Below are 9,720 nucleotides of genomic sequence, written 5' to 3'. Positions count from 1 at the left end.
ACACACACACACACACACACACACACACACACACACACATTTTCTCAACTACAGCTCACATTGCTTTTGCTAATCTGCGATGCAGTAGAGGCATCGATGCAGTTTGTGCTAAAGACTAAAATCACTCAAGAAAATGAGTGTTACGTAATCAAGAGTCACCTCCAGGCCTGAAAAATGAAGCCACAGTGGAAGTAAACAAACAAGCAAGTAAACAAAACAAAAAAATGCAATTCCTTCATATGAAATAATTGGCAGAAAATTGTATTTTTTGATAATTGAGTGTTCATTGAAGCGTAATTTAATTTGCACATCAGTTTTAATTTGTACCATATTTGCTACATTTTTTGTGAACTATTTTTAAAAATATACTATACAATTTATTTTTTTAATCATTCTGATTATGTAGAGGTATCAAAAAGTCTCACAAAAACACATGTAGAAAATATAATACACAGTGTAATACACTCTGCATAGGCCTGAATCCCCTCAGTGAGATCACTGACAAGGCTGGCTACAGATACCGACTATGGAAGCCACCTAGTCTACATGGACGACATCAAGCTGAATGCCAGAAGTGAACAAGACATTGATTCACTGATCTACACCGTCAGGATCTACAGCAATGCCATTGGAATGTCGTTCAGATTGAAGACGTGTAGTTGAATGGTAACAAAGAGAGAGAGAGGATTGTACTACCAGAAATCAACATTGCAGACATTGGGGACAGCTACAAGTACCTGGGAATATATGTGCCGCTGGCAGATAGAGGACATCCAGAAACCAGTGGTTGAACAAAGCTGGACTGAAAGACAGCACAGAGGCACTGATCATGGCAGCACAGGAACAAGCTCTGAGCATACGATCCATGGAGGCCGGGATCTACCACACCAGACAAGACCCCAGGTGTTGGCTGAGTAAAGATGCCCCTGAGACAATCCAGCACATTGCAGCAGGGTGCAAGATGCTAGCAGGCAGGGCATACATGGAATGCCATAACCAAGTGGCCGACATAGTGTACAGGAACATCTGTGTCTGTTATGGCCTTGTTGATAATGACTGCGCAAAGATCCTGTTGCATTTCCAGATAAGAGAGACAAACTGGTGATGGCTAACCAAAGGACATAGTAGTGGTGGACAAGCAAAAGAAGATGGCCTAAGTGATAGCTGTAGCAATGCTGAGTGATAGCAACATCAGGAAAAAGGAACACGAGAAGCTTGATATTAATTAGTCTTGTTATTTTCATGTGAACTCAAGACTTTGCTGTAGCAACCCTTTGGTTTTCCAGAGTCTTTTTCTGCTATACTATTTCCATGACAACATACTGTATTTTTACCCCAGTGTAACACATATATATATATATATATATATATCAGTGACTTTTAACCTCTTACCACTGTTTAGATCCTTGCAGACATTTTTAGGACGCCCCTGAGATTGTAGTTACCGTCTCACTTGCATTTGTGCAGTCTCTGCCAACTGTCACTAAATCCTCCTCTTTGCTCGTGGATAAAGGGAAAGTTGATGAGGAACATATACTCTTACTTGTAGTCATAAAATAAAGTGTTAAAGGCAAAACAGCATGCATTGTGTGTTAGTGAACCCCAGGGCCCAGTGTTTTACCGCTCTGGATTTTAAGTCTCGTTACTGGGAGATTATTAGACTTAATCTAGTAAAGAGGAGCGTGACGTCCCGATCACCCTGAAGGCTTATGAGCGCCTTTTGAAACAGTAGGGGAATTTATCCACCCTGGCCATATGCTGCTTCTCTCAAGAGGGGGGGAGAGGTGTGGCTAATTCTGGAGTGAAGCTATTCAAACATCACCTGAGGCAGTGAGCTGGCAGGTAGCGGTCATAGCAGTTCTATGTGTTATGAATGGGCTGTAATGGTGTTGACGAAGCATTGGATCACCCGTGGTGTGGAGTAGGGTGAGCTTTGCCTCAGGGTAAGTTGTGGCTGGATAGCAGTGGAGCAGTGAGGTGCAGAGGGCGATCATCATGGGAGTCCTTTGAACTGCAGGCTGCAGGTGGAATGCGCTCAGTCAGCAGGTCACTTTTTTTCATCCTGCTTAAGGGCTGAGCCTGGAGAGTCAAGCTAATGCTAATTGTCCTTGATGTGGTGGTCCGTGACTGAGATTTACCAGTCATCATGACCAACCCATTGTTCATGTTCATCAGAAGCGACCCAGAGTCCTCAGATTCCTCTTTGATCTGATATATAGAAAGTAAAAAATGCAAAAATTGAGTTTGTAGAATTTTAAGGAGATTAAAAGTCAATATTTTTTATGACTGTCTTTATTCTTCAACACAGCCTAAACTTTCTTAGGGAGATTTCTTGTAATTTATTTAAAAAGTCTTCAGGAATAGTTCTCCAAATTTCTTGAGGGACATTCAAAGATCTTTTTTGGCTGTTGGCTGCTTTGTGTTCTGTTCTCTGTCAAGATGATAGCACACACTGCTTCAATAATGTTGAGATCTGAGCTGTGGAGCCCAATCCATGACTGACAGTGTTCCACTGTGTTTTTCTTTCTATTAACAGCTATGCTTTTACTTCATTGGCAGTGTGTTTGGGATCATTGTCATACCAAAAAAAACCTTTTTTTTTCAGGCCTGACATCTCTTATTTTTGTCCTCCACTTGTTCTGAGATAAGAGCCACTTCTCACAAAGGAACGAGTGGGGATTCAAGACTTTTGCACAGCACTGTGAAGCAAGACAAAGCATCACTAACTAAACTCATGCATGTCTGTGTGTATATGTTTTGGTTTTTATATATCGTGGATGCAGATATTTAACTGGTGTTGAATTATTTTTCTCAGCATGATAATAACCCCATATATAAATATACAGCCAGAGTCATTAAGAAATATCTTCAGCAACACAAAGAATAAGGATCCCAACAACTGGTATTGCCCAGTTAGAGCCCCAATCTCAATATGAGAAAGTCAGTCAGCGGTCAGATAAAGAAAAAAAGCTAGTAGGTTCATCACTTTGCACAGTCCTGCATGTTTCTAACCACCACAATCCCTTAAAATGCTGTCGTTTAGATGCTGGGCTGTCAGACAGCGACATGAATCTCTGGATGCAGTTTGTGTGACCGGAGCCGCATGACTCGGGAGGCTTGCTGTTCCTTCACTGGGATCCTTTTGTGTGCCCCCTCCCAGAGCAGGGACAGCTGATCCGCAGGGGCTCCATACCTTCGTTTTACACCAGTTAATTACACACTAGCATACCTCAGCATCACTCCCCCTAACCCCAACAGCTGTCATAACAAATACTCATCCATAGCAAACAACTTCCCCAAACAAACAGATTTGTAAATAAGAATGAAGAGGGAAGGGCAGATAAGATGGTTAGAGTTCAAAGAACACATGCACAAAGGGTATCCACTTCCATACTTGTTTTACAAACAGTTTCATAATCTACACAAGGAGTTCTTCGTTTTCTGTCTGTCTCTGTGAGAGAACTTATGAAACGGTGCTCCTCCTGGGCTGACAGAGAGCGCTGTGCCTTTTTGTCTGCTTGAACAATTAAACAGATTAAATGTGATCAGCTCAGGACTGTTGAAGCGCTGGATATATTTGATGGCTCCCTGTGCTTGTATACCACGCTGCACGTGGTCCTGTCCTTACTGAGTGCCACAGCACTGCTCACAGCCAGCAGATCAAGGCCTCGCTTCTCTGTCAGCCCCCAGCCAGCCTCCAGGTGGGCGCTGCTAATGAGCCCCAGCTCTAGCACTGGTGTGGGCCTCTTCTTCCCAGGGTTGGAGGGGGCTGTGGAGGGGAGGGGGGCAGAAAGAGTCTGCTGGCAGGGTCAGCACCAGGCAGGGGGCTGAGGATGGGACAAGGATGAGGAACACCAGAGTGAGAGCTGAAAATCACACTTTTCAGCCCTTATTAATGGTGAGTTTGTACATGAGTGTGGGAAGATCGAGTGTGAGGGCCATGCAAGGAAAAAGGTTGTGCCACAGGGTGCATTATGAAACAGAAGTGCATTTTGTGCTCTTTGATCTGTGTTTATTGTGACTGACCACACACTGTTCCACTTGTTTGCACGCCGGCTGAATGGGCCAGGCGGTAGGTTCCCTTTGCCTTTACAGTATGAGATATTCCAGAGTAAACAACCCCTCCTTCATCCTCGACGAGATACAAGAGAAAGCAGTGACTAATGAGAGTGTTTGTCTGATGCTGCCAGCCTCCACTTTTGTTTCCCGGGCTTTTGATGTGATTGAAACGTGTGCTTTCAAAGACACAAATCATCTCCTCTGCAGTGTTTGGCCCAAAATAAAGCTTAAAGGGAGGGTACGTGCTGTTGGTGTCTCCACATCACAGGGAAAAAAGAAGGGCGGCGATGTTTGGGGTGTAAAGGGGACTTTGATGATGGGATGATGTTTGAGGTGACCACAAACATGGAGATGCGATAATCCCTCTGCCCCCGCTTCAGCCATTGTGAATGCTAGTCAGCGGTGCATTCAGATGACTTCAACAATGAACAGCCCACACAATAGCTCCCTGTGCCATTTCAGTCTGGAAGAATAATATCTCGTCAGATTGTCCTTAATGGTGTGCGTTCTGTGTTTAAACTCTGGCCTTGTGCAGGAATGTGCTGAGCTTATAGCCTCAACATAAAATCTGTCGTCAAAATCAACCAGCAGTGTAAATTCAGCATCTTCTGCTCTCAAACTGCTGGAAAGAGAGCGAAAGTGTAGTTTGTCACCATCTCGTCTTTTGTTCAACAACAAAGACACCAAGACTGATGTAAGGGGAAAACTTTTGGTGCTTATGGTCGGTGGTCTGGCTGCTGAGTTGTAGATTTCACTTTGTAGCATTACGTACAGTTTTAAAACGAAGAGAATGAAAACCAACTCAGCAGAAGCTCAGATATCATCTTTTATAACGGAGGCATTTTTTTTGCTTTCTTGGCGAAACCTGTATCTGCATCCATTACTCACAGTGTGGCTTAGCTAGTGACAGTTTGGTTAGAGACCCAGGAGGCGATTTGTGTTTTCGTCATGACCGCAAACCTCTTTGAAACCCTACAGCGTAACTTGTGCACAATGTGCACCTCCCCAGAAATGTAACTTGCAGTAAGCTGCAATGCCTGCTAAGGGTATATTTTATTTTAAACCGACATGAAAACAGTAATGGGAAAACATCCAAAGAGATGTTACTAACACATTTACGTGTAAATACATATCAGCCACCTAGCTTAATCGTTCTTGGCACAGAAGGAGTCTGGATGTGTGTGAAGGTTCTCAGTCATCCAGGTCATCGTAGTCTAAGGAGCTTGGAAAGAAAAGCGTCTGGACTTCTTTAAGTTGCTTGAAGACGTTTCACCTCTCATCCGAGAAGCTTCTTCAGTTCTCGGGTCAAATGGTGGAGAGTCCAAGATTTAAGGAGTCTAATGTATTTCATACTTTACTTGGTCACTAGCAACTTGTTGGCTTTAACCTCCTAAGACCCGAACTCTTTCATGGCATGCATTTTTAATTTCTCTTTGATATTTGGGCTGACTGGGACCTGATGAATGAAAAACAAACAATTACCAGTTTTTTGTTTTTTTTTTACCTAATTTTTATTTCTAAGAAAAATGAGAGCCACATATGAGGATAGTCCATTAAAAATTTAAATAGAACAGTAGCAGTATAATGTCCTCTTAAGTGGATATCAGGCCCTTGTAGAGCAAAATTGAGTATTTTGGTCTAAATAACCCATCCACATAATAAATATGTGGACGCCTGGTCCTAGGAAGTTAAATATACCATCTCCCCTTTCTGACACTGCAACTTAAGCATATGTGTCCATATGAGGCATATGAGATGAGGTAAACCATGACATCTAAGTGGAAAAACTTGAGGGCAGTCTGTTAAGGGAGACACTCCTTATAAAACACCTGGACCTGGATACGAATGTCGGCAGTGACATCAGCCACTTATGTAGGCTACGTCACAGGCTCTAAAAAAGATTCCCCACAGAAAATCAGGACTTATGCTTCATAATTCCTTCAAGCTTTGCATCTCCAGATTTTTTAATAAACCTTTGGATTTTTGCAGACACTCTTTAAGGTAAGTTGTTAGTGGATTTCAGTAATCCAAGAGGATATATATAAAGCATGTCTAAAATTCTCCATTTAAAAAAAAAAGTCCTAAAGTAATTCGTAATGAATATGTCAGTGTCAAGCTGCCACACAGCCCCTGTCCCTCAGAGCGTGCACTCAAGAATGGGCAAAGATTATTGCTTTTTTTGAGGCGTCTCCTCCTTTATGCGTGCGTAAAAAGAGTTGGTTTTACAGGGGCACCGTTTCAGCACATGTTGGAACTCCTGCGGTGCTGGTCAGTCAGAGTGGAATACCCCTGTTTCATGGGTTCACACCAACGCCATAAAGGATTCTTTGTCACCCATGAGCAGGGTCATCTCTCTTTCCCACTGCCCAATAAACGTTCGCATTCTGCACCTTTCTTATGATTTTGTTTAGCTCACGGGCCCCAAACAAAAGTGCAAAGACTCGAATTATTCACAGGGAAATGAATAAAGGATTAATTTGCATTGATTTCGATCCACCATAAAAGGAGTAATTTTTTTTTTCCAAGACGAACCAGAAAGCAAAGCATTTTCCTTATCCAACAAAGCCAAACAAAAAGATCAATAGCACTTTCTAATATGGGAAGAGAAATCTTAAAATTGGTGCTTTTGTGTTTTATTAGTTTGGGGGATTTTCCACTTGGTCTGCAGTCACAGATAGACATTGACTTTTGTGTGGAAATTACGCTCTCGGTCACAAATTAAGAAAACATCAGTCTAAATTTGAATAATTTGGCCTGGGAAGGTTAAAAAAAGGTTCTTTATAAATCAAAAACTGACTGAAGAGTCAGTATGTTAATGCAGCAAACAAATGTTCTCTTTTCCACATTGTGTTTGTGTGTGTTCGACTCATTCAGCGGCATTCACCGTGGCCTGTGAAAGAAATCCTGTTCTCCTTGTAGCTGTGTTTGGTTTGGCTGGAATGGATTGGACACAAGCTCAATTTAAGCCTAAAGAGTGAAAAAGGCTAATTTTATGCCTGATTCATCTGTGTTTGTGTTGGTTGTTTGTGATAAAACTAGCATTTTTTTTAAATTAATTTTTAATAAAGTGCATAAAACTTCATTTTTACCTGGAGTTTTGATAACTGCATGGAGTAAAATTGCAAAAAAGTATGAAAGGAATCCAACTGAATCAAGAGCAAACCATAAAAGACAAAGGCGATGGTAAAGTGTGAACTAAAACCAACGTAAAACAGTGAAAAAGTCATGTATTGCAGTATTTATCAGAAACTCTCTCTTTTTAGTCGTGTGCAAAGACATGAAGTAAGAATAATAAAGGTTAACAGGAAAATGTGCTAACTGTATCTCTCAAACAGACACCAAGTCAACTTTTTACATTTTCTTTGCCCCCCACATTCGATCCTTTGTCTTCCACTAGCCACCCCCTGTTTCAAATCCAACAACTTGTATACAGAGGGATGAGGGGGGGGGTTGCCCGTCCCATGGAGCGCAGCCTTGTTCCAGAGCGCCCAGGACGACCATATCTGTCATGGCGCATTCCACTGTGGGACCATGAGTGGAGTGCCGTGGTGTGCCGGAGCTGCAAGTGTGGAGAGCTCAAAGGCCTGCTGAAATGCTGTAATGTAATTATGTGGACAGTCTCTCTGATCCATTAGCTTGAAATGGTGCTACAGCCCCACGCCCCCTCCTCATTCAGTCAGTGGGCAACCACGTCTTTTCTAAGGGGTGGGGTGTTAGCAGGGGGGCTTCTGAAGTCATCTGAAAAGACCTCCTCTGTCCTCATTGTGCTCATTGTCTTTGTAAGCCTGTTATTAGTGAGGGGAATCAAGTTACGGCCCTCTGCTGACAACAACTTCAGAGATTTTACACGCTCAAAAAATGATACCTTGCCCTCGTAGATGTGAAGCAATAACTTTTAGTTTAGTGATCTCTTCCGATTCTTAATGAATTATTTAGGGACTTTAACAATAATCAGCACATGACTGTGAATTCACATCAGTATTATTAGTGCATTATTTTATAATCTAAATGATCCTGAACAAAACAAACACTTTTCTTACAAAGCACAAAGGTTGGCTATGTTTTCTTCCGTAGAAACAGTGAACCGGGCATCGTAATTTAATCTCTTGCTAAAATCCACTGAGTACAACTGTCACGTCTGGAGCTATGTAAACAATCAGATCGTATTTATATCACTTAAAAACCATTTAACAAGTTAGCTGTGAAACTGCTGCTCAAGTACGAGCGTCAGGATAAAAGTGGAGATTGCATTAGCTTTGTAGTTTACAAAACATCCCTCGAACATTTATTCGGGAATCAAATTAAAGGTTCCAGCGATTTCCAAAATTTGATTTGGCGCTTTGTGTTTACCTAATCTCTGGCATTCACACAGACACCGGTGGAAATGTCCAAATGCGTCACTGCACAACTTTAAAGGCCTTTCCCATGTATTCCAGCCTAGTGACCCATTCTAAATAACCTATATCATTGGGGAACTGCTGTTTATAAAAGAGTCCATTGGGCCCTCCGCTGAAAGGGTTTTTTTTGGGGTGGAAGCCTGGATGAAAAGTGCAAAGAGGAGGATAAAGAAAAAGTATAGGAGATGTCAGGACGCCTTTGGAAGGAAAACAAACTGCGGAGACCAATGTGAGTTGACTTAATCTGATTAGACTAACCTCATCAACAGCCCACTTAAAAGGGAGAAGAAAGCCTTGAATTGGGGCGAGAAGCAAGAGAAAAGGGTCTCTCTCTCTCTGTTCAGAAAGCCACAGAGGCTCAGTGAATACACCACATTGTACTGGACATGCTGGTCTGCAGATGGCAAAATGACAACAAGCCGCTTGAAAAGTGAGGCAAATATAATTGATCTCGGGTTTTTTTTTCTCCTTTCTGCAGGTATGAAAACAGCTAAGGGAGTAATGAGATTAAGGAAGAATAAAATGAAAATACCACTTTTCCCTCACATTTGTGGTGCAAACATGCAGCCTTGAAGCCTTTGACTAAATGCACCCATGCCTGAAATGCCATGAGAAATATTTCCAGATTCATATTAATTTATTCAAATACTGACTTCTTATAAGGCACCCTGCGGTCGTGGTTATACATCAAACACAGAATAGCTGAAGAGGGAAATAGCTGATTTAATACCAGCACAATTAGTTGGTGTTAAAGAAAAACATCTGGCCGCTCCCAGACTGGACAAATCCCCAGCAACAATACGCATGAAATATCTCAACTTGGCAAATCCCTAAACATTGCTTGGCAGTATCTGAGAGGACACAGGTCCATATTTTTGCACACCTTCCTTCTTTAATATTTGCTTTAATCACATTCCATAATAAACTATCCACCCAGTGTTTTCAGTACTCTGTAAATCCGCCTCCCCGAAGCGAGAGGTGAATGCAGCAGCTGCAGGTGTCCTTTCAGTTGCAAGCTTAGATCTGCTTTGGTCGGGATTCTGGCTTCACTTGTTTCAGAAACCTCACACCACTAACTAGCACCGCTGAAGTCCTGCTGTCATCTCAGATTTGGAAACCTTCAGAAGAGTTTGTCCTCACTTTTATCAGTCAGTGCTGGAAGAAGTATTCAGGTTAATATCGCACTAAATAAATAAAATGCTGCATTTTGAGTTTTAGTTCTGCTTTATGACTGAAGTGAAAGACTAAGTGTTATCATGCTGAA

This window comes from Pundamilia nyererei, unplaced genomic scaffold (assembly GCF_000239375.1).
Source record: "Pundamilia nyererei isolate P.nyererei 1_Seehausen unplaced genomic scaffold, PunNye1.0 scaffold00049, whole genome shotgun sequence".
Lineage (NCBI taxonomy): Eukaryota > Metazoa > Chordata > Actinopteri > Cichliformes > Cichlidae > Pundamilia > Pundamilia nyererei.
Note: the sequence above shows the minus strand (reverse complement) of the source record.